At 38.8% G+C, this 22964-nt stretch overlaps 1 long non-coding RNA gene across 1 annotated transcript in view; it reads left to right on the top strand.

Moving 5' to 3' along the window:
• Positions 1-22964, top strand: part of LOC137637481 (uncharacterized) — a 178299-nt gene that overhangs the window by 12931 nt on the left and 142404 nt on the right. The gene's annotated exons all lie outside the window — the stretch shown is intronic.

Genomic DNA, 22964 nt, shown 5'->3' with positions numbered 1-22964 from the left:
GTTTATGACACTCCCCCACCCTTAAAACCCTGGTATCGTACTGGGGCTGCCCATAATTGTCTTTGTGACCTGCCAGAAGATGTGTGGTATTTAGCACACAAACTCCACTATCTGTGCTTGCAAGAAGATGAGTCTCCTACTCTAGTGGAGGGTTAGAGTAGGAACAAAAGGAGAAAAATATCTCTGGCAGGGATATTTTGATATGACCTTAGTGGGAAGGAAGAGGTTTGCCTTCGTGGAATGCTAGTGTTTTACAAACGCCAACATCATTCCTCAACCACATTTATTCCTCCCATTTTATAGGACCATGTGGTTTGACTCAAGGTGTAACAACTAGCTCTTATGGATGGATTTCAAAATGCATACTACAAACAAGGTCGTCGTTGAAGTTATCGAAGTTGATGTTATCTTCATATTGAAGTCTTAGTATTGCATTCGTCAAAGTCATCGTCATTGAGTTCGTCTAAGTCTTCGTCGTTATTATCAGAGTCGTCTTCATATGAAATTTTTGCATGAAGAATTTATATCTTTTTCAGGAAATCTTATAAATTTTTTTTTTACCTTTTTTTTCAGAACTTAATCCAGAAACGTTAATCTTCCTAATTGTTTTAGCTACCACCACTTGTTTTTTTAATTTATTAAACTTTATATAAGAAATATGTGTTACTTCTCATTTCAGACTATGATCTACTGTACATGGTGATCCCAGCATCATTGCATGTTGGAAAGGATATTTTATGAAGGTTTTCGCCATCACTCAACTTATTCCATTCGGAACATCGGGAAACGCCTGTAAGCTACTCCCCGTTCCCACTCTTTTTAACCTTGGGATTTAGGTCGGGAATCCTCGGCCTGAAGGACAAGACTCCTGAGGAACGTGAGAAACGAACGTAATGGAACCCTGACCTAAGGTTATCATGCAAGGGATTAACCGGTTGCAGACGCACCGTGAGGTATTAGGAGTACCTGCGATAAACTCTCCCAGAAGACATTGCAGAATCTTGCAATTAGTGTTCCAGAGCTCTTGGAAGGTTTTAAGAAAAGGGCTATCTATAAAATAAAGAATAGGGAGTTTTAACCCAAATATTGTGTTGAAGGCTGATTTATATATTAGCCTGTTCTATAATGCTGGTATTTTTTAGTATGATTTCGGAGGACTTTATTCGGAAGAAAATGTTCTTCATAATTGTGTTATACTGTAGTTAATTTACTATTTTTTCTTTCAGAGTATTATCTACAAAATGATAGAAATGAAAGCATTATTTTGTAAATGATCATTTGTTCCGATATGGTATACTTTAATGCACTGCATACTTAGGAGGTCCTGGAATCTCCTAGTCTTGACTAGAAAAATTCAAACTATCATGTGATCTGCTAGAAGATGTCTTGATTCAAGCACAACAATTGCCGCTATGATGTGACCTGCCAGAAGATGTGTGGTTTTAGCACACAAACTCCACTATCTGTGCTTGCAAGAAGATGAGTCTCCTACTCTAGTGGAGGGTTAGAGTAGGAACAAAAGGAGAAAAATATCTCCGGGTGGGATGTTTCAATATCACCTAGTGGGAAGGAAGAGGTTTGCCTTCGTGGAATGCTAGTGTTTTACAAACACCAACTTCATTCCTCAACCACATTTATTCCTCCCGTTTTATAGGACCACGTGGTTTGACTCAAGGTGTAACAACTAGCTCTTATGGATGGATTTCAAAATGCATACTACAAACAAGGTCGTCGTCAAAGTCATCGTCATTGAGTTCGTCTAAGTCTTCGTCGTCATCAGTGTTGTCTTCACATGTAATTTTTGCATTTAGAATTTTATATCTTTTTCAGGAAATCTTATAATTTTTTTTTTACATTTTTTTTCAGAACTTAATCCGGAAAAATTGAATCTTCCTAATTTTTTTAGCTACCACCACTTGTTTTTTAATTTATTAAACTCTATACTTTATATAAGAAATATGTGTTACTTCTCATTTCAGAATAGGATCTACTGTACATGGTGATCCCAGCATCATCGCATGTTGGAAAGGATATTTTATGAAGGTTTTCGCCATCACTCACCTTATTCCGTTCGGAACATCGGGAAACGCCTGTAAGCTACTCCCCGTTCCCACTCTTTTTAACCTTGGGATTTAGGTCGAGAATCCTCGGCCTGAAGGACAAGACTCCTGAGGAACGTGAGAAACGAACGTAATGGAACCCTGACCTAAGGTTATCATGCAAGGGATTAACCGGTTGCAGACCTACCGTGAGGTATTAGGAGTACCAGCGATAAACTCTCCCAGAAGACATTGCAGAATCTTGCAATTAGTGTTCCAAAGCTCTTAAAAGGTTTTAAGATAGGGCTATCTATAAAATAAAGAATAGGGAGTTTTAACCCAAATATTTTGCACTGCATTCTTAGGAGGTCCTGGAATCTCCTAGTCATGACTAGAAAAATGTAAACTTATCATGTGATCTGCTAGATGATGTCTGATTCAAGCACAATTGCCGCTATGATGTGTCCTGCCAGAAGATGTGTGGTTTTAGCACACAAACTCCACTATCTGTGCTTGCAAGAAGATGAGTCTCCTACTCTAGTGGAGGGTTAGAGTAGGAACAAAAGGAGAAAAATATCTCTGGCAGGGATATTTCAATATCACCTAGTGGGAAGGAAGAGGTTTGCCTTCGTGGAATGTTAGTGTTTTACAAACACCAACTTCATTCCTCAACCACATTTATTCCTCCCACTTTACTGTATAGAACCATGTGGTTTGACTCAAGGTGTAACAACTAGCTCTTATGGATGGATTTCAAAATGCATACTACAAACAAGGTCGTTGTTGATGTTATCATATTTGAAGTCTTAGGTGTCATCGAACTCGTCAAAATCTTCGTCGTTATTATCAGAGTCGTCTTCATATGTAATTTTTGCTTGTAGAATTTATATCTTTTTCAGGAAATCTTATAATTTTTTTTTTGTACCTTTTTTTCAGAACTTAATCCAGAAAAATTTAATTTCCTAATTGTATTCTAGCTACCACCATTTTGTTTTTTAATTTATTAAAGTTATTTTAAAGAAATATTTATTTTTTCTCATTTCAGAGTACGATCTACGGTACATGGTGATCCCTACATCCTTGCTTGTTAACCTAAACTGACTGGAACAAATTTCTTTTCTCTTTTTCTGTTTCAGGTGAGCCTGCCTGTGAGGTCCAACCACGCCACTTTGTCCAGGGCGTGATGGGCGCCGTTGCGGCACCTTCATGTCCTCGGAGGAGACTGATCCTCACACACACTGCATACACTGTCCTTTGTACCGAAGTCGCTCGTGTTCGAAGGAATCCCCTTGTAGTGTGTCGGGAGTGGTTGCCATACCAGTGGGTGAGGTTTGGTATGCGGAAGTAGTAGTTTAAAAGGGATTCTCCCCCTTCGGGGTCAGCCTGGAAGGGGAAGAAGTTGAGTATGAGTGGCGCCCTGGTAACGCTGGGATAACCTCGTTTGGTGTCTCCTCCCATTGTCTCCCCTAGAGAGGCAGTGAGGGAGCCATCCACAGGGGAGAACCTCTCAGACGACGCTGTTTGTCTGCTGTGGCCGTCCTTTGGGTTGATGCATTCCCCGTCAAAGGAGAAGCTACTGGAGGTCTTGCGTCTTGGTCCTCTTCCGCTCTCTCTTAATAGGTCCGCTAACGTACCTATTAGTCCGGACCTTTCTACACGTCTAAAGGAACGTGTTCCTTTACCCCAGAGGTTATCATCTATGTCAACTGGAGCTGCTGTAGTTCCCCCCAGCCACCCTTGAGTGGGTAAGCAGGGTTGCCACCTCGCAGTTGAAATCTAATGGCTACCTTTCAGCTATGCTGAAAGATAATCCACATAAATAACTCCAGGTCTGTATTAGTTTGGGAAAAATACAAATTATCTATGAATTTGTCATTTTCAGTGACTTGTTTTGTATTTAGCTGTAGATTTTTTTCTTGCAAGTATTTTTAATATGAACATAAGTTGTCCCGGCACAAGATACAAAACTTCCGCTCTTTAACCTAATATTGTTATTTCGGCTGAGGTGAAAACTAGTCAAAACTGAAGTTGACTAGGGTTTTAGTAACCCGGTAGTTAGCGGTGGTGTGTTCACCCACTGCTCCCACAAGCACTGGTGACTCGGTCACTTTTTATTTTGGCTCAGTAGAGTGTAGATGTGTCTCACTCTCCCGTTAACCTAAGCTAGCTGGAACTAATTTCTTTTCTCGCATTCTTTTTCAGGTGTTCCTACCCGTGAGGACCAACCATGCCACTTTGTGCAGGTCGTGAAGGGCGCCATTACGGCACTTTCATGTCCTCGGAGTAGCCAGATCGGGTACAAATAATGACACAATTACACCAATTGATGGTGTAAAACGTAATTGTAAGAAAGGAAGATGAACCGAGCGGTTCTTGGAGGTGTAAACGTAGTCATAATTCAGTCGTGTTCTGAAATTTCTGCCTTCAGTCGACACGAACCCATTTTCTCAATATCTAACCTAGTCTGTCATTTTGTGTTTTCATGTTGGTTATTAATGGATTTACTAAATGCCAATTGCTGAACATGTGAATTTTCATCAGTTTTGGACAACGCAAAGTGTGGCTAAAGGTACTCAGACACTGTATAGTACTGTAACCTTTACTGCAGTGCATAGGTAACAAACAGTACTGAAGTACAGTACTGCAAGTGTTGACAGCATTGTTTAGTACTGAAGTACAGTACTGCAAGTGTTGACAGCATTGTTTTGAAGTGACTACTTGAGGCATCCATTTGCTCCTTCTGCGCACAATACGTAGATGGCTAGATAAGAACTTGGAGATCATTCAACAAGCAATTTATATTGGGTGGTTTAGTGAGGAATATTTTATGATACTGTACTGGGCATCTTCCAGCAGCCAGTATATAGTCACAGATAATAGAATTAGAGAGATGATTTGCTTAGCCCTTTTACCCCCAAAGGACGTACTGGTATGTTTCACAAAACTCGTCCCTTTACCCCCATGGACATACCGGTACGTCCTTGCAAAAAAATACTATAACAAAATCGTTTATTCATATTTTTGAAATTTTTTTGAGAAAATTCAGGCTTTTTCCAAGAGAATGAGACCAACCTGACCTCTCTATGACAAAAATTAAGGCTGTTAGAGCAATTTTTAAAAAAATATACTGCAAAATGTGCTGGGAAAAAAATAACCCCTTGGGGGTTAAGGGTTGGAAATTTCCAAATAGCCTGGGGGTAAAAGGGTTAACTGTAGTTTTATTGATAAACTTCAGCATCAACTATCGAGTCCCTTCATTTTACTTGCTTTTGAAAGCTCCTGTGCCCTAATTTAGTTTGTCTTTTTCGCCGTCGGACTCTAGGCTCTTCTACTTCAGCTACTTGACTATTATACCTGCTTTCTTCTTCCCACCCTGCTGTCTTGTCTCTTTGTACTTCATATGGGCTAGATTCTATATATCCAATTGCAATCCTGTCGAGGTGTTTTGTTGAAAGTCGTCAAGTATTGAATGGGGTAGTTTGTAGCGCTACGGCCAAGCGTCCTAATTTGCTTATTATCGCTCCGACTGTTATCTTGTATAGAATAAAAACGTTTGGAAATGGTCTACGGATCTTAAATATGTGCTTAAACGCACACTTTTATGTTTTTTGCCGAAAACCCTAAATTACCCGAAAATTTGTGGCTCGAGTTCTTACTCCGGCCACGAATCTTCTCGCTCCCGTAGTAGGTAAAGGGGGTTTCCCGGGGGGGCGAAGCCCCCCTGGGTAAGGATACGGCTTTTAGCATAGGTTAGGTGGGTTTTTTAAGTTAGCTTCTCCCGCCAAAATCGTTTTTAGAACGACGGCCACAGTTCAGAATATTCCAGTTTTCTACGAACTCGATTTTAGAAAGACGGCCACAGTCTACCCCACTTTATAATATTCCCATTTTCTATGAATGAAAACGGATCTGGCCGTCATCCTACAAAGGCTCCATTGAATGTATTTTTTTTTTTTCCATTTTGGCCTATTTGTCTTTCAGTTTAATGAAATTGTAACTGCCATCGTTTTTCAATTTTTAATTACTAATTAATCATTGTGTGGGAGGGTGGGCTGTGCCACCCTAGCAGTACCAGCCAAACTCGATTGAGTCCCATGTCAGGCTGGGAGGAACATAGAGAGGAGATGTCCCCTTTTTTGTTTCATTTGTTTGATGTCGGCTACCCCCCAAAATTGGGGAAGTGCCTTAGTGTATGTATGTATGTAATTATTCATTCATTTGTAGATATATTTAGGATTTTTTTAGTATTTATTCTCGTGTCTTTAAATGTTGTAGTAAAATCTGGTTTTTCGCTTAGTAATAAGTGAATTTGATGTTGAGTGAACAAAAAAGGTCAATGTTTTTAATACTTCATTTATTTCTACAGGTAATTCTTCACAGTCTGCAATGCGGTACGTCTTAGTGTTGATCTGACAATCAAGATTAGAAGTGAATTTCAAGATTGTGCACCGGGAGGAATTTAAGCATCTTTACCCAGTTAACAAATATGGTAGAAATTTTCTTATCACCCTATGTGGAATTTTAAATAGACATTGACTTGATAATTTTTTTTTTTCTTAAGCACAGCCTTTAGAGTTCAGTTGTCTTTTAATTTCTATGTAAACTTATTGCCTTCATTCAATTAAAAGTTATAGGTTATCTAGTGTGGTCTTAAGACCGGCAAGTATGAAGTTAAACACAGTATAACTTCATACTCATTACAAAAGATTGTTCCAAATCAATAATTTGTCTAAATGTGAAGCATTTATAATTGGTCTGTTCACAAACCCTTGGGTGTCTTCACCCTTATTACTGGAAGGGGATACTGCATGTCTTGTCAAAATTTATTCTGTTACCATTTTATTTGTATGAAAATCCAGTTTTTGTCTTTAACCCTTTTACCCCCAAAGGACGTACTGGTACATTTCACAAAACTCGTCCCTTTACTCCCATGGACGTACCGGTACGTCCTTGCAAAAAAATGCTATTTAAATTTTTTATTGCATATTTTTGATAATTTTTTGAGAAACTTCAGGTATTTTCCGAGAATGAGACCAGCCTGACCTCTCTATGACAAAAATTAAGGCTGTTAGAGCAATTTAAAAAAAAAAATACTGCAAAAAGTGCTTGAAAAAAAATAACCTCATAGGGGTTAAGGGTTAGAAATTTCCAAATAGCCTGGGGGTAAAAGGGTTAAAAATCTTTTGATTTGAAGGTGCCATTATTTTATTGAAACTTACTGGAATTCATTTGCTATTTATTCTAAAACCAGGAACCCTCTTCATGAGAGAATGCCTTGATGAAGTCAGTGAGCTTCAGCACGGCGTTTCATTCCCAAGCTGAAACTTGGTGATGAGCAAGAGGGCTCTTGAACTTGGGGAAATTGCTCCCTCAGTTCGAATCTAAGTTTCTCTCTCATCTTTTTCTTTCAATATTAATTCCACCATCTCCTAATTTTATAAACTTTCATGTTGCTTTACCAACTCCACGAGAAAAATTTCCCTTATATATATATGTATTTATTGATTTTTCTTTTTCTTTTGGCTTGGATGTTTCTACATCCATTATAGCTGCTGGCACGGATGGTTATATATTTGCTATTGCTGCCCTGCTTTGACGAACTGGAGAAGGTGTAGTGGTTGGGAGGTATTTACATTCAAAGCTATATGTGAGAGTATTGGATGATCTCAGCCATCCCGAGGATGGTTTGGACCTTTTTGGCGGAACTATTCTCAAGTGTTGGGTCTTCGCAATCCAGGGGGATCGAACGCTTGAAGTAGGACTCTCGGCTTTTGGCCGGAAGCCCGTCATTACAGATATGGGGAGGATGATTCCATAATTTCTTGGTCTCAGTCCTAACAGGCGGGTTCAGCTTACACGTGTGCCTCTATATCTTTTGATGCTATCCTTCGGGTAGGGTATGGAGTGGACCATATGGGAAGTATAATCTCATTGTGCCGATAGTGGAGAGTGCACATTTCCTTTCTGACGTGTGATGGCCTAACATTCTCGAGCAGGTACATCAAACTAACCCTTTTCTCTCTCTCTCGTCTAATGGATTCTTTAATTAACGAACCCCCATCCCCTGGATACGCTGACTCTCCCCCGGTACTGTTGACGACCTCTTCTAATTCAATTAAGGAAAATTCTGTTGACGACCTAGGAACAAAAGACCCCTCTACTAATGTTTTAAAACCAATTAAGTCGGGTACTAAAGGGAAACTTTGAATCCTTCATGTTACCCAAATTTCAATCAATACTGATTATGATATGCTATATAAAGCATTTAGATGCTATGAAGTGGTGAAAGAAATTAGAATGAAACTTGAAAATGAAAAATGGCATTCATGGATAACTTATAATAATCTTGAAAAAGCATTCAATGCAATATGTAACATCAATGATATCAAAATTAATAACCTAAATGTCATGGGTGCCTTATTTGATAAGATACCAAACAGTTTGGATGTATATAGACCTGCTGACTGGTTTGACAAAGATATCGATATAACTATGCTCCCCCAGAGAAAGCCAAAACCAACAAGCCACTTGTTGCCGATCCTAAAAGGAGTAATGGGAATTATTTTAAAATTAACAAACTCAGAAAAAGGTAGGAACCATTGCACCAGGTGATATATCTCGCTTTGGGAAAAATAGCTTCCTAAATCCATGGAAAATCATACACGCAATCAGTAATACTGTCTAACCTTAAGACAAGCAGTGATGAGGATATTTTAGATGTCAAACCCCACCTAAATTTTACTTACGGAAGGGGAGTAGTCTTCAATAAAGAAATGTATGAATTTACAAAAGAGGAAATACTACTCATGTGCCCATTAACGGTGTGGAAAGTGCATAAGATTCCTGGGACGTCGATGATTATTCTTTACTTTCCAGGATGCTGATGTGCCTTTCCACATCAATATTGAAAATGAAAGAATTAAAGTTTGACCTTTTAAACAAAAGCCCTTACAATGTTTTAAATTTGGACATCCTTCTAAAGTTTGTAAAAATGAAAAAAATGTGTAGCATCTGTGCCAATCCTTATCATGGAGAGTGTACACTTGAACCCAGCTGTTTGAATTGCAATTCAAACCATAAATCCACTGACAGGAGCTGCAAGATTTATAAGTTTGAAGAAGCAGCCCTCAACAAATCCAGTGTAGAACACATAAGTGTAGGACATGCCAAAAGACTACTGAAAAAAACAAACAGCTATGCAAAGGCATTGAAATCAAGAGAAAATATACCACAGGAGACATCGAACCCACATAGTGCTGCCAGTAATTCCAAGAAAAGAAATACATCATCTAACGATAGTAAAGTTTTGCGTGACAAGGTAAGCGTATTGCCTTCCAAGGCTTTCTCACTGTGTATTAAAACTGCGGCACTGCCCACTTCTATGCAAACTTCATCCCCCCATTACCAGCAATAGTACTAACCTCTTTCAGGCCATGTCTTTGCCTGATTTGATGGAAGTTCCACCCGAAACCAAGTTACCAGGTGCACCTGTGGTAGGGAAGGTGCAAAAACCTGGTAGATCCTCACCACCTATAAATAGGAAAAGAGAGAGACCTCCATCTCTCTCTCCACCCTCCATTAGAAACGTTAAGGTTATGACATCGAATAAATTTGATGTTTTGTCTGTTGATGTTTCTAATGAACCAGAAGATAAACGGAATAAATCAGAAATTCAAGTTGAGGTCCACCATCCACCTCAACAAATAGATCAAAAGGATACAAAGAAAAACACAAACATAAAACCCAACATAACAAGACCACCTCTGAAGAAACCTACTGGTAATAATGTTACATTAAAAACTGCTAATGGGAAAACCTCATCCAAGATGTCTTCCAGAAATAATCCATAGTTTTCTCCTCCATTTTGCAATGGAACTGTCAGGGTTTAAGGGCCAAATATGAAGAACTTGAGCTCCTGGTTTACGAGCATTCCCCCATAATCGTATGTCTACAGGAGAGCAAGCTTGATGCTAATACCCCTTGTCCTCGCGAACATATCAGCTATAGGACACCTTATGATCACGGAGTAGGGAGCCATGGCGTAAGTCTCACGGAAGTTCGTCGAGGTGTTCCTTCCCCAAATACCTTTATCTGTCCGTACACCTCTGTAGGCAGTGGTTGTACAGATTGATATAGGGAGAAAATATACAATATGTTCGCTGTACTTGCCTCCAAATGATAACATATCGTATGATGATTTAGTAGAGGTGATTCAACAGGTCTCTCAACCTTTTCTTTTAGCAAACACCAGGGGCAATATTATATCATCAATTGTGGAAAACAAGGATGTCGGACTCCTTAATACAGGACAGCCCACACACTTCCATGTTCAGACAGGTTCCTTGTCATGCACCAATCATTGTAAACACCAACAATGGTCCACCTTTACAAAGATCTCCATGATGGAATCTTGATAAGGCAGACTGGGTTAAATTATCTGCGCTAAGTGAAATCTAAGGGAGAGCAGAACAGTTTCAAAGTATTGATGATGCCATAGACTCACTGAATGGAACTCTTCATACAGCAGGAATCAATTCGATTCCCAAAACCACAGGATTATTCAAAAGACGACCAGTCCCGTGGTGGTCCTCAGAATTAACAGCCTTGCACAAAGCCACCAGAAAATCCCTGACTAGATTGCGTAGACGCCGTACGAATGAAAATTTGATGTCATACAAAAAGTGTAGAGCACAGTTCCTTCGTGCCATGAAAGAAGCTAGACGCCAATCTTGGGTGGCTTTTGTTTCCTCCATTAATAGTAGAACACCACCATCTTCTGTATGGAGGAAAATGAAAAAAAATTGCAGGCAAATTTACCCCGAACCCACCACCAGTGTTGAAAGTGAATGGTCAGTTTGTGACTGAAGGAAATGGCTGACCATTTTTCAAATGTATTGTGCAAGAGTGTAGCAGCTCCTGGTCACCAGTACAGGAGCATTGAAGAAAAGAAAATTTTAAATTTTGCAACAGGAAGGGAAGAATCGTATAATTCTCCTTTTACTGAAAGAGAACTTTATCCGCACTCGCTACTTGCAACGATACAGCTCCTGGACCCGATGGAATTCCATATGCAATGGTTAAACATGTACATTTTAATACGAAGTTATTTATTTTAAGTATTATCAATAGAATATGGCATGATCATAGTTACCCAAGTGTTTGGGAACTAGCCATTATTTTAGCCTTTTTAAAACCCGGTAAGGACAAGTTTTTAGCAGCAAGCTATCGACCTATTGCATTGACTTCGTGTTTATGTAAAATCATGGAGAAGATGGTCAATGCAAGGCTGATATGGTACCTTGAAAAGAAGGGTATTTTATCACCGATTCAATGTGGATTCAGAAAAATACACTCGACCACTGATGTGTTAATAAGACTTGAGTCCTCTATTTGTGAAGCCTTTGCTTCCAAACAGCACCATGTGACAGTCTTTTTTTATCTTGAAAAGGCATATGATACCACATGGAGATATGGTATACTTAAAACAATTCATGAACTAGGATTAAAAGAACTACCACTATTTATTCAGGCATTTCTTTCACGTAGAGCATTTCAAGTGAGAGTTGGGGAAGCTCTATCACAGTAAATGCCAGGAGGAAGGAGTTCCTCAGGGGATTGTGCTGAGTGTAACCCTTTTTGCACTAGCAATTAATGGGATATCCTCAGTCATTCCCCGGGATGTTCTCGCAACATTATTTGTGGATGATCTCTCCATATCATTTGCTGGGGCCAGAATGGCAATGGTTGAGAGAAAAATCCAACTCTCTATTGATATAATTATCCATTGGGCCGATATGAATGGATTTAAGTTCTTGACAAGTAAAACTACCATTGTCCATTTTTGTCGTATCCGGGGAGTACATCCAGACCCGGATATATACATTAAAGGTCAACTGATACCATGTTTAAGTGAAGCTAAATTTTTAGGTTTGATATTTGATTGTAGGCTTACATGGGTTTCTCACTTGTAAGTGTTGAAAGCTAAATGTCTTGAGGCTCTGAATATCTTAAAAGTATTGTCCCATACATCATGGGGGGCAGACCGCAATACTATTTTAAAATTATACAAGGCCTTGATTTTTTCCAAAATTAGTTATGGATGTAAAATATATTCTTCAGCCACCCCAAGCTGGTTGAAAATATTAGATTCAATACATCATGCAGGTATTAGATGGTCTACTGGAGCTTTTAAAACCTAGCCTATCCCAAGTCTCCTTGTTGATGCTGGAGAGTTGCCTCTGGACCTTTACCGAATGTCTTCCATTATTCGGTATTGGTTTAGATTGCAAAGACTCCCTAACTCTCTAGCCTTTCAGACTGCAAGCCTTGTAAGACAAGCATCATACTTTGAGTTGCACCCAAAATCTCCTCAACCTTATGGCTTTTGGGTGAAACGATTATTAAATAGTCTGGATATAATTAGAAGTAAGGTACTTCCATTCAAGGTATCATCAATGCCTCCATGGAAGTTACCAGAGATATCTTTTTGTAAATATTTTGTAGGAGATAAGAAGAATATGTCAGATCTAGGAGCCAGGTCTTATTTTTATTGAACATGTTAAAGAACATAGAGGATAGACTTTTCTATAATACTGATGGCTCCAAATCTGATGCTGGCGTTGGATTTGGAGTACATAGTAATGGTTTTAATTGTAGAGGTGCACTTCCTCTGACCGCTTGCATATTTACTGCCGAACTGTATGGCATATTAACCGCTATTGAGAAAATAGCGTTGGAGAAGGAGGGTAATTTTACAATTTTTAGTGATGCAAGGAGTTTCCTTCAAGCTATAGAAGTTTTTAATTCTAATAACCCTCTAGTTTTAAAGATTTTAGAATGGCTTTTTATTATTGGACGGAGAGGTATAACAGTTCAATTTTGTTGGGTTCCAGCACATGTAGGTGTGTCCGGGAATGAGAAGGCAGATTCACTGGCTAAGGAGGCTGCATCCGAGTTGCTGCCAAGAAGGTATCCCATTCCCTGTAATGATTTCTTACCTGACACCAAGAAATTGGTTTGCAATAAATGGCAACAGCACTGGGATAGTCTAGATGGGAATAAAATGAGGGAAGTAACAAATATCATATCACCTTGGAGGTATGATATGATGCCCCGAAAATGGGAGACGTCTCTTTGTCGTCTCGGTATTGGTCACACTCGGTTGACACACGAGTTTCTGCTGAAGGGCCAACACCAACCGTATTGTGACGACTGTTTAGTACCTCTAACAGTAAGGCATTTGTTGACCGAATGCCCAAATTATAATAACCTAAGGAATATATATTTGTTTGAGACTCAAGGTGAAGGTGGCAGGTTCATCCTTGCCAAGATTCTAGGACATGATGTGTCCTGCTATGCAAGTGGCATTTTTAGATTTATTTCAGAAGCAGGTCTTCTGAAAACTATTTAACTTTTATAATGACATTAAACTTATATGGTTTTAATTGAATATTCTCTTATTTTTTCATATATATAAACTAAATGATATCGGCGTCAATGACCTTAGATGTCAGGGTACCTGAAAACTTTGAATCAATCAATCAATCCTAGATCAACTTCTAAGAGAAGCGGAAATGTCCCAGTTCCTACGAACATGGAATGTGGCTGTCTCGGCTGCATGTGGATAGAAGGGATGTCCTGAAACTTTCTCTGTTTTCAAAGGTGATTCCCCAGGTTCATCCTTTGGTGCCCATTAGATCTCATACTCCCTTGATTCCATTTGCTTATAATACAAGTTTTCTAGATCCTTTTGTTACGACATCTAAGAGTGAGTGACTTAGAGGAGTACCGTTTGGTCTTTATTCTTGACTCCACCTCAATTGAGGTTGATGTTAAGCCACCACTTCCTCTTGCTAAACGATATCCTGACCCTGGTTCGCCTGCGGAGTTGTTCTCGCATGATCAGACTTTCCCCCATTTCTGCACTAGAGTTGGGGAGACAGGGGAAAGACATTCTTCAATGGTGTAAGAATTGTCATCCAGAGATTGTAAACTTTAGAACGGCTTCCATATTACGCCTTGTATGCATTCTCATGGTTGGATCACTTGTACAAAAACAGCACAAAGAACTTGTGCAATCAGGCTAAAGCACTAGAATTCCTCTTGGTAAGGGTAGAAGAGAGACTAGCTATAAGCAGCTCTTCTAGGAGAAGGACACTCCAAAATCAAACCATTGTTCTCTAGTCTTGGGTAGTGCCATAGCCTCTGTACCATGGTCTTCCACTGTCTTGGGTTAGAGTTCTCTTGCTTGAGGGTACACTTGGGCACACTATCTAATTTCCCTTCCAGTTGTTTTGTTAAAGTTTATATAGTTTGTTTATTTTTTCCTTGTTTCCTTTCCTCACTGGGCTATTTTCCCTGTTGGAGCCCCTGGGCTTATAGCATCCTGCTTTTCCAACTAGGGTTGTAGCTTAGCAAGTAATAATAATAATATAGAGCCTAAGATACTTCAAATACTCATGTACATTATGGCCTAAATGGAAGAAGCATCCTTTCAACATGACTAATGGCAAAAAAGCAGTTTGTTCATGATCCCAGTATAATCCTTAAGGCTGTAAATCTGATAATAATTCATTTATCATCCAGAACATTCTAAAGTATGTCCTGTGCTTATTCGATAATAGGGCATACAACAGGAAGAACACCACCATGTCGTCTTGCTATAATAACATACACCTGGTAAGACAATGAAGACATCTTAATCCCATCTGCATACCACACATTGGATTTGTGTAAAAAAGCTAACCAGCTTCACCTTCCAAAAATTACTCTTTCATTTTCTTGACCATGTTATATGCTTTTATAAATTCTGTGGTGGAAATGTGGGAGGTTGGGCTGTGGCACCCTAGCAGTACCAGCTGAACTCGGTTGAGTCCCTGATTAGGCTGAAGGAACATAGAGAGTAGAGGTCCCCTTTTTGTTTTGTTTCATTGTTGGTGTCGGCTACCCCCCAAAATTGGGGGAAGTGCCTTGGTATATGGATGGATGGACAAATTCTGCAATAGCATGATTAGGTTTCTATGTTGCATCACATTGAAATCCATCCCATTTAGAAAAAAAGATACAGCATTTCATTTCATCTCAAGTGCCAAAATAGCCTGGCCTCAGGAAGGATGTCGCTATCTCAAAAAGGACGTTGTTACCTCGAAAAGGACGTCGGCAAACCAGTTTGGTGCCAAATAGCTGTCTCCAAACAGCTAAAGCCAAAAGAAGGCTCCATAGAAGTCCCATTCCGTAGTATATGACCCCAGATTCGAGACCTTCTCCATCCCATTGTCCGGCAGTGGACTAGAAACTGCGGCTGTTGTTGTTGTAGATTTTTACAGGTATTAACATTTCTTGTTTTAAGGATTGTAGTTTTAACCCTTTTACCCCCAAAGGACGTACTGGTACGTTTCACAAAAGCCATCCCTTTACCCTCATGGATGTACCGGTACGTCCTCGCAAAAAAATGCTATAAAAATTTTTTTTTTCATATTTTTGATAATTTTTTTAAAAACTTCAGGCATTTTCCAAGAGATTGAGACCAACCTGACCTCTCTATGACAAAAATTAAGGCTGTTAGAGCAATTTAAAAAAAATATACTGCAAAATGTGCTGGGAAAAAAATAACCCCCTGGGGGTCAAGGGTTGGGAATTTCCAAATAGCCTTGGGGGTAAAAGGGTTAATATCCTTGTCTGAAAGTCCCGGTACTGATAAAGTAACGGGTAAGTTTTTTCTGTTGGACTATCGTCGGTAGGATTAATAAATGGTGTGGGTTTTTACATCCTGCCATACTGCTTTCAAGTTACATATCAGAGCTCCATTCTTTTATCTTTAAAGAGGTATCATCCATCTTCTTCCTAAACGAGGGATGGTGGAATCTATGCAAACCCATAATCATCATACAGGTAAATTATTCAAAACTGACATCTCCCATTTAAAGGTTTTTTCATTTGGCCAATACATGTCTCTGTGTAAAAGACAGGTTCTATCAGTCATTTCATCCCTACGAAAGACAAATAGGAGCTTCCTGGAATCACTGTTTTGCTCCCATATGGGACCAGGGGGTTGGACACTTCCAGGAAAGAAGAACCAACCAGTTCAGTTCTAGGGGGACTGCCAACCCACCAACCAGCGAGAGTCCCTATTGACAGAAATTATTCATAGTTATACAAACCTAAGTCTTATAACCTAACTTCCCTCCCCAGTCCTGGACCGAAAGGTCATAAGTAAAGCTTTCAGACTGGTGAGAGAGCTTGGCTTCTTATCCGCGCCCTATCAATAGTTTAAGCACTCGTTAAATCATTCTCACAACAGTATATCGTGGGCTGAAACTCTTTACGAGGGAAAGTATGGAGAAAATTTATACATTATCATTAATCATATAATGCTACTACATTCCGGTAGACCCTGCTGCTTCCTCCGGTGCCTTGGATGACTGCGAAGGTAGCAGCAGTAGGGGAATCAGTGTTATGAAGCTTCATCTGTGGTGGATAACGGGGGAGGGTGGGCTGTGGCACCCCTGGCAGTACCAGCCGAACTATGTTGAGTCCCTTGTCAGGCTAGGAGGAACATAGGAGGAGAGGTCCCCTTTTCTGTTTCATTTGTTTGATGTCAGCTACCCCCTAAAATTGGGGGAAGGGCCTTTGTATATGTATGTATGTACATTCAGTCACTCAGTCCTATAGGACTGAAATCAGTGGTTCCCCAACTTTTTCAGGGTGGTGTCCCCCTGGTTTCCAGATGACCTCCTGAAGACCCCTTCCCCCTTGATACACTTTGAACCACGCAACAGAGTAATGCATTTTATAATTCTAATGACAATTGTATTCTGTAAACGTACATGTTTTGACATAAGACTATGCAAAAACAAAGGAAAAAGTAAACTAGTTATTTCTTAAAGGCTCTTATTGCGACTATCGCGCCCAGACGCAACTTTTGCCTCACCGCTCACAATGTCAATCCACTGCCCACTTTGGGAAAAACCAATTTAGATTCTCGTAAGGCTTTCCACTATTACACAGTATTGTAGAAGTTTTATTCCAGCTTTGGAATATTCCTAATCAGGTAGTTGAATTGGTGGAACTTTTAAAAGTTCAAACTTGCAGCAAATGTTTTTATGTTGAATAGGCTGACTTGAGTTTTTTTTTTATAGTTTATATAAGAAAGATCTATTTTAATGCTGTTCCTGTTTTTAATACTATATTTTATTTCAATTGTTCATTACTTTTTTTTTAGTTGATTTATCTCCTTATTTCTTTTCGTTACTGGGGTATTTTTCCATGTTTGAGCCCTTGGGCTTATAGCATCTTGCTTTTCCAACTAGGGTTGTATCATGGTCTTCCACTGTCTTGGGTTAAGAGTTCTCTTGCTTGAGGGTACACTCAGGCATACTATTCCATCTCATTTCACTTCCACTTGTTTTGTTAAAGTTTTTATAGTTTATATAGGAGATATTTATTTTAATGTTACTGTTCTTAATTATTTTATATTTCCTTTTTTCCTTTCCTCAACTGGGCTATTTTCCCAGTTAGAGCCCCCTGGCTTATAGCATCCTGCTTTTCCAACTCGGGTTGTAGCTTAGCAGGTAATAATAATAATAATAATAATAATAATAATAATAATGATAATCCCTAAGGGAGGCCTAACCTAACATCTTTAGTTAGGATGTTTAACAGGAATCATGACTTTCACTTCTCTTCAGGACCAAAGTACATTGACATTTCCTGGGTCAGTAAAGCAGTCAGATTGGTCATGCAGGGATTTCCACTCCACTTAGGATAAGTCTCCTTTAACGGGCATGTTCTTTCTATGTGGTTTCTCTTCCTCTTGTTTTTATGAAGTTGTTATAGTTTATATAAGGTAAATCTAATTTAATGTTGTTAATTATCTTGAAACTTTATTTTGATTATTATTACTTCTCTTGGAGTTCATGTCCTTTTTCCTTTCTGTACTGGGTTATTTTTCCCTGTTGGATCCCTTGGGCTTATAGCATCATGCTTTTCCAACTAGGGTTGTAGCTTGGCTAGTAATAATAATAATAATAACTTCTTTTATTCTTTTGGCATAATATATCCTAAAATGTTTTATTTTGATTGATATTTCTTCTCTTGGAGCTCATTTCCTTTTTCCTTTCTGTACTGGGCTGTTTTCCCCTGTTGGAGCCCTTGGGCTTATAACATCATGCTTTTCCAACTAGGGTTGTAGCTTGGCTAGTAATAATAATAACTTCTTTTATTCTTTTGGCATTATATATCCTAAAATGTTTTATTTTGATTGATATTTCTTCTCTTGGAGTTCATTTCCTTTCCCTTTCTGTACTGGGCTATTTTTCCCTGTTGGAGCCCTTGGGCTTATAGCATCATGCTTTTCCAACTAGGGTTGTAGCTTGGCTAGTAATAATAATAATTTTTTTTATTCTTTTGACATTATATATTGCATAAACGTATGTGGAAACTTCAATGATTTTTATACATGCATACATCTACCAAGGCACTTCCCCCAATTTTGGGGGGTAGCTGACATCAACAAATGAAACAAAACAAAAAGGGGACCTCTACTCTCTACGTTCCTCCCAGCCTTATGTATTTATTCCACTCTTTAACCCTTTTACCCCCAAAGGACGTACTGGTACGTTTCACAAAAGCCATCCCTTTACCCCCATGGACGTACCGGTACGTCCTTGCAAAAAAATGCTATAAAAATTGTTTTTTTCATATTTTTGATAAATCTTTGAGAAAATTCAGCCATTTTCCAAGAGAATGAGACCAACCTGACCTCTTTAAGACAAAAATTAAGGCTATTAGAGCAATTTAAAAAAAAGTATACTGCAAAATGTGATGGGAAAAAAATAACCCCCTGGGGGTTAAGGGTTGGAAATTTCCAAATAGCCTGGGGGTAAAAGGGTTAACGGCCATTTCCAGCCGTGCCAAAGACATACTCCTATTAAAGGTCTGGGGTTTGCATGTTAAATAGATACAAATTGGTGAGAAGGTCCTTAAATCATAAACATATGTAGCTACAAACAAATCCAAATGAAATTAGAAATCTCGGATAGTGTTATCATATGTTCAGACACTTAAATAAGATAAAGAAATATAGTAATAAAGCAGTCTTTTATAGTTTGATACAGTAAGCAAAATGACCTTTGCAATAAAAGGATATTATTTCATATGAAAAGGGACTGTTCGTTGAGTTTCGTAGCAGGAAATTGCAGGCATGTAAGTCAGGTTAGGCCTTCCCTAGGCCAAAATTTAATAAAATTTAACTTGGTTTCCTTGAACCAATTATTATGTAAGCTGAGGATCTTATGTAATTACTTTTATTTGTAGTACATCATTGTCTAATTATACTTCATTTACAATCAGAAGTATAATTTGTTGACCTGATATGGTATTAATTATTGGGGTGTTACAGTAACTCCCTGTATATATGGTATTTACTTAAAATTGTCTTATAATAATTCTCTCTCTCTTGTTGCAAGGACCATGGACCGGCTGGTATTGTTGAACCACTGGTACACGAGGTGTTAGAATCCTTCACTGTGTCTGCAGCATACCACTCTAGTGTCAGTCTCCCCGGATGAATTTTCAGCCAGTTTGGACGGGAACTTCCTTCCCCCCCAAGGATGAGTCTCCTGTATAACTCTTAATGGTTTGTATAATAATTCTCTTGCATCTTTGTTTTATTAATTTACTCTCACTTGTATCAACAAGGATTCTCTTTAACTCTCATAGCTTTACCTTTGGAATGAAAAAAAGAATTATAGATGAAAATGATCCCATCTAGAAAGAGATACAGCATTTCATATGGTCTCGAAGTGCCAAAATAGCCTGGCCGCAGGAAGGATGTCGCTACCTCGAAAAGGACGTCGTTAAACCAGTTCGGTGCCAAATAGCTGTTTCCAAACAGCTAAAGCCGAAAGGCGGCGTCAAAGAAGTCCTATTCCGTAGCATATGACCCCAGGTTCGAGGTCTTCTCCATCCCATTGTCTTGCAGTGGACTAGAAACAGCTACATTTGTTGTTATTGTTGTAGATTTATACAGGTATTAACATTTGTTGTTCTAAGGATTGTAGTTTTAACCCTTTTACCACCAAAGGACGTAGTGGTACGTTTCACAAAAGCCATCCCTTTACCCCCATGGACGTACCGGTACGTCCTTGCAAAAAAATTCTATAAAAATTTTTTTTCATATTTTTTATAATTTTTTGAAAAAATTCAGGCATTTTCCAAGAGAATGAGACCAACCTGACCTCTCTATGACAAAAATTAAGGCTATTAGAGCAATTTAAAAAAAATATACTGCAAAATGTGCTGGGAAAAAAATAACCCCCTGGGGGTTAAGGGTTGGAAATTTCCAAATAGCCTGGGGGTTAAAGGGTTAATCATCATACAGGTAAATTATTCAAAACTGACATCTCCCATTTAAAGGTTTTTCCATTTGGCCGATACATGTCTCTGTGTACAAGACAGGTTCTATCAGTCTTTTCATCCCTACGAAAGACAAATACGAGCTTCCTGGAATCACTGTTTTGCTCCCATATGGGACCAAGGGGTTGGACACTTGCAGGGAAGAAGAAGAACCAACCAATTCAGTTCTAGGGGACTAACAACCCACCAAGCAGTGAGTCTCCATATTGACAGAAATTATTCATAGCTATACAAACCCGACTATAACCTAACTCCCCCACCCCCCCAGTCCTGGACCGAAAGGTCAGAAGTAAAGCTTTCAGACTGTTGAGAGGGCTTGGCTTCTTATCCACACCCTATCAATAGTTTAAGCACTCGTTAAACCATTCTCACAACAGTCTCTATCGTGGGCTGAAACTCTTTACTAGGGGAAGTATGGAGAAAATTTATACATTCTCATTAATCATATGATGCTACTACATTCCGGTAGGCCCTGCTGCTTCCTCCAGTGCCTTGGATGACCGCGAAGGTAGCAGCAGTAGGGGAATCGGTGTTATGAAGCTTCATCTGTGGTGGATAACGGGGGAGGGTGGGTTGTGGCACCCGTAGCAGTACCAGCCGAACTCTCTTGAGTCCCTTGTCAGGCTGGGAGGAACGTAGAGAGGAGAGGTCCCCTTTTCTGCTTCATTTGTTTGATGTCAGCTACCCCCCAAAATTGGGGGAAGGGCCTTTGTATATGTATGTATGTACATTCAGTCACTCAGTCCTATAGGACCGAAATCAGTGGTTCCCAAACTTTTTCATGGTGGTGTCCTGGTTTGCAGATGAACTCCTAAAGACCCCTCCCCCTTGATACACTTTGAACCACGTAACAGAGCAATGCATTTTATAATTCTAATGACAATTGTATTCTGTAAACGTACATGTTTTGACATAAGATTATGCAAAAACAAAGGAAAAACGTAAACAGGTTATTTCTTGAATGTTTTTATTGCGACCCTATCAATCTCAGACACAGCTTATGTCTTACCGCCCACAATGTCAATCCACTGCCCACTTTGGGAAAAACCAATTTAGATTCTCATAAGGCTATCCACTATTACACAGTATTCTAGAAGTTTTATTCCAGCTTTGGAATGATATTCCTAATCAGGTAGTTGAATTGGTGGAACTTTTAAAAGTTAAAACTTGCAGCATTTTTATGTTGAACAAGCTGACAAGTTTCCTTTTATAGTTTATATAAGAAAGATCTATTTTAATGCTGTTACTGTTTTTAATACGGTATATTTTATTTAAATTGTTCCTTAATTTTTTTAGTTGATTTATCTCCTTATTTCTTTTTCTTTCTGGGGTATTTTTCCATGTTTGAGCCCTTGGGCTTATAGTATCTTGCTTTTCCAACTAGGGTTGTATCATGGTCTTCCACTGTCTTGGGTTAAGAGTTCTCTTGCTTGAGGGTACACTCAGGCATACTATTCTATCTCATTTCACTTCCACTTGTTAAAGTTTTTATAGTTTATATAGGAGATATTTATTTCAATGTTACTGTTCTTAATTATTTTATATTTCCTTTTTTCCTTTTCTCACTGGGCTATTTTCCCAGTTAGAGACCCCTGGCTTATAGCATCCTACTTTTCCAACTAGGGTTGTAGCTTAGCAGGTAATAATAATAATAATAATAATAATAATGATAATCCCTAAGGGAGGCTTAGCCTAACATCTTTAGTTAGGATGTTGAACAGGAATCATGACTTTCACTTCTCTTCAGGACCAAAGTACATTGACATATCCTGGGTCAGTAAAGCAGTCAGATTGGTCATGCAGGGATTTCCACTCGACTTAGGATATGTCTCCTTTTACAGTCATGCTCTTTCTATATGGTTTCTCTTCCTCTTGTTTAGTTGTTATAGTTTATATAAGGTAGATCTAATTTAATGTTGTTAATTATCTTGAAACTTTATTTTGATTGTTATTTCTTCTCTTGGAGTTCATTTCCTTTTTCCTTTCTGTACTGGGCTATTTTTCCCTGTTGGAGCCCTTGGGGTTATAGCATCATGCTTTTCCAACTAGGGTTGTAGCTTGGCTAGTAATAATAATAATTTTTTTTATTCTTTTAGCATTATATATTGCATAAACGTATGTGGAAACTTCAATGATTTTCATACATACATCTACCAAGGCACTTCCCCCAATTTGGGGGGGTAGCCGACATCAACAAATGAAACAAAAACAAAAAAGGGGACCTCTACTCTCTATGTTCCTCCCAGCCTTATGTATTTATTCCACTCTTTAACCCTTTTACCCCCAAAGGACGTACTGGTACGTTTCACAAAAGCCATCCCTTTACCCCCATGGACGTACCGGTACGTCCTTGCAAAAACATGCTATAAGAATTTTTTTTTTCATATTTTTTATAATTCTTTGAGAAATTCAGGCATTTTCCAAGAGAATGAGACCAACCTGACCTCTCTAAGACAAAAATTAAGCCTGTTAGAGCAATTTAAAAAAAGTATACTGCAAAATGTGATGGGA

Source organism: Palaemon carinicauda, unplaced genomic scaffold, assembly GCF_036898095.1.
Source record: "Palaemon carinicauda isolate YSFRI2023 unplaced genomic scaffold, ASM3689809v2 scaffold78, whole genome shotgun sequence".
Classification (NCBI taxonomy): domain Eukaryota; kingdom Metazoa; phylum Arthropoda; class Malacostraca; order Decapoda; family Palaemonidae; genus Palaemon; species Palaemon carinicauda.
The sequence above is the reverse complement of the archived record's forward strand: the minus strand, read 5'-3'. Positions and strand labels throughout refer to the sequence as shown.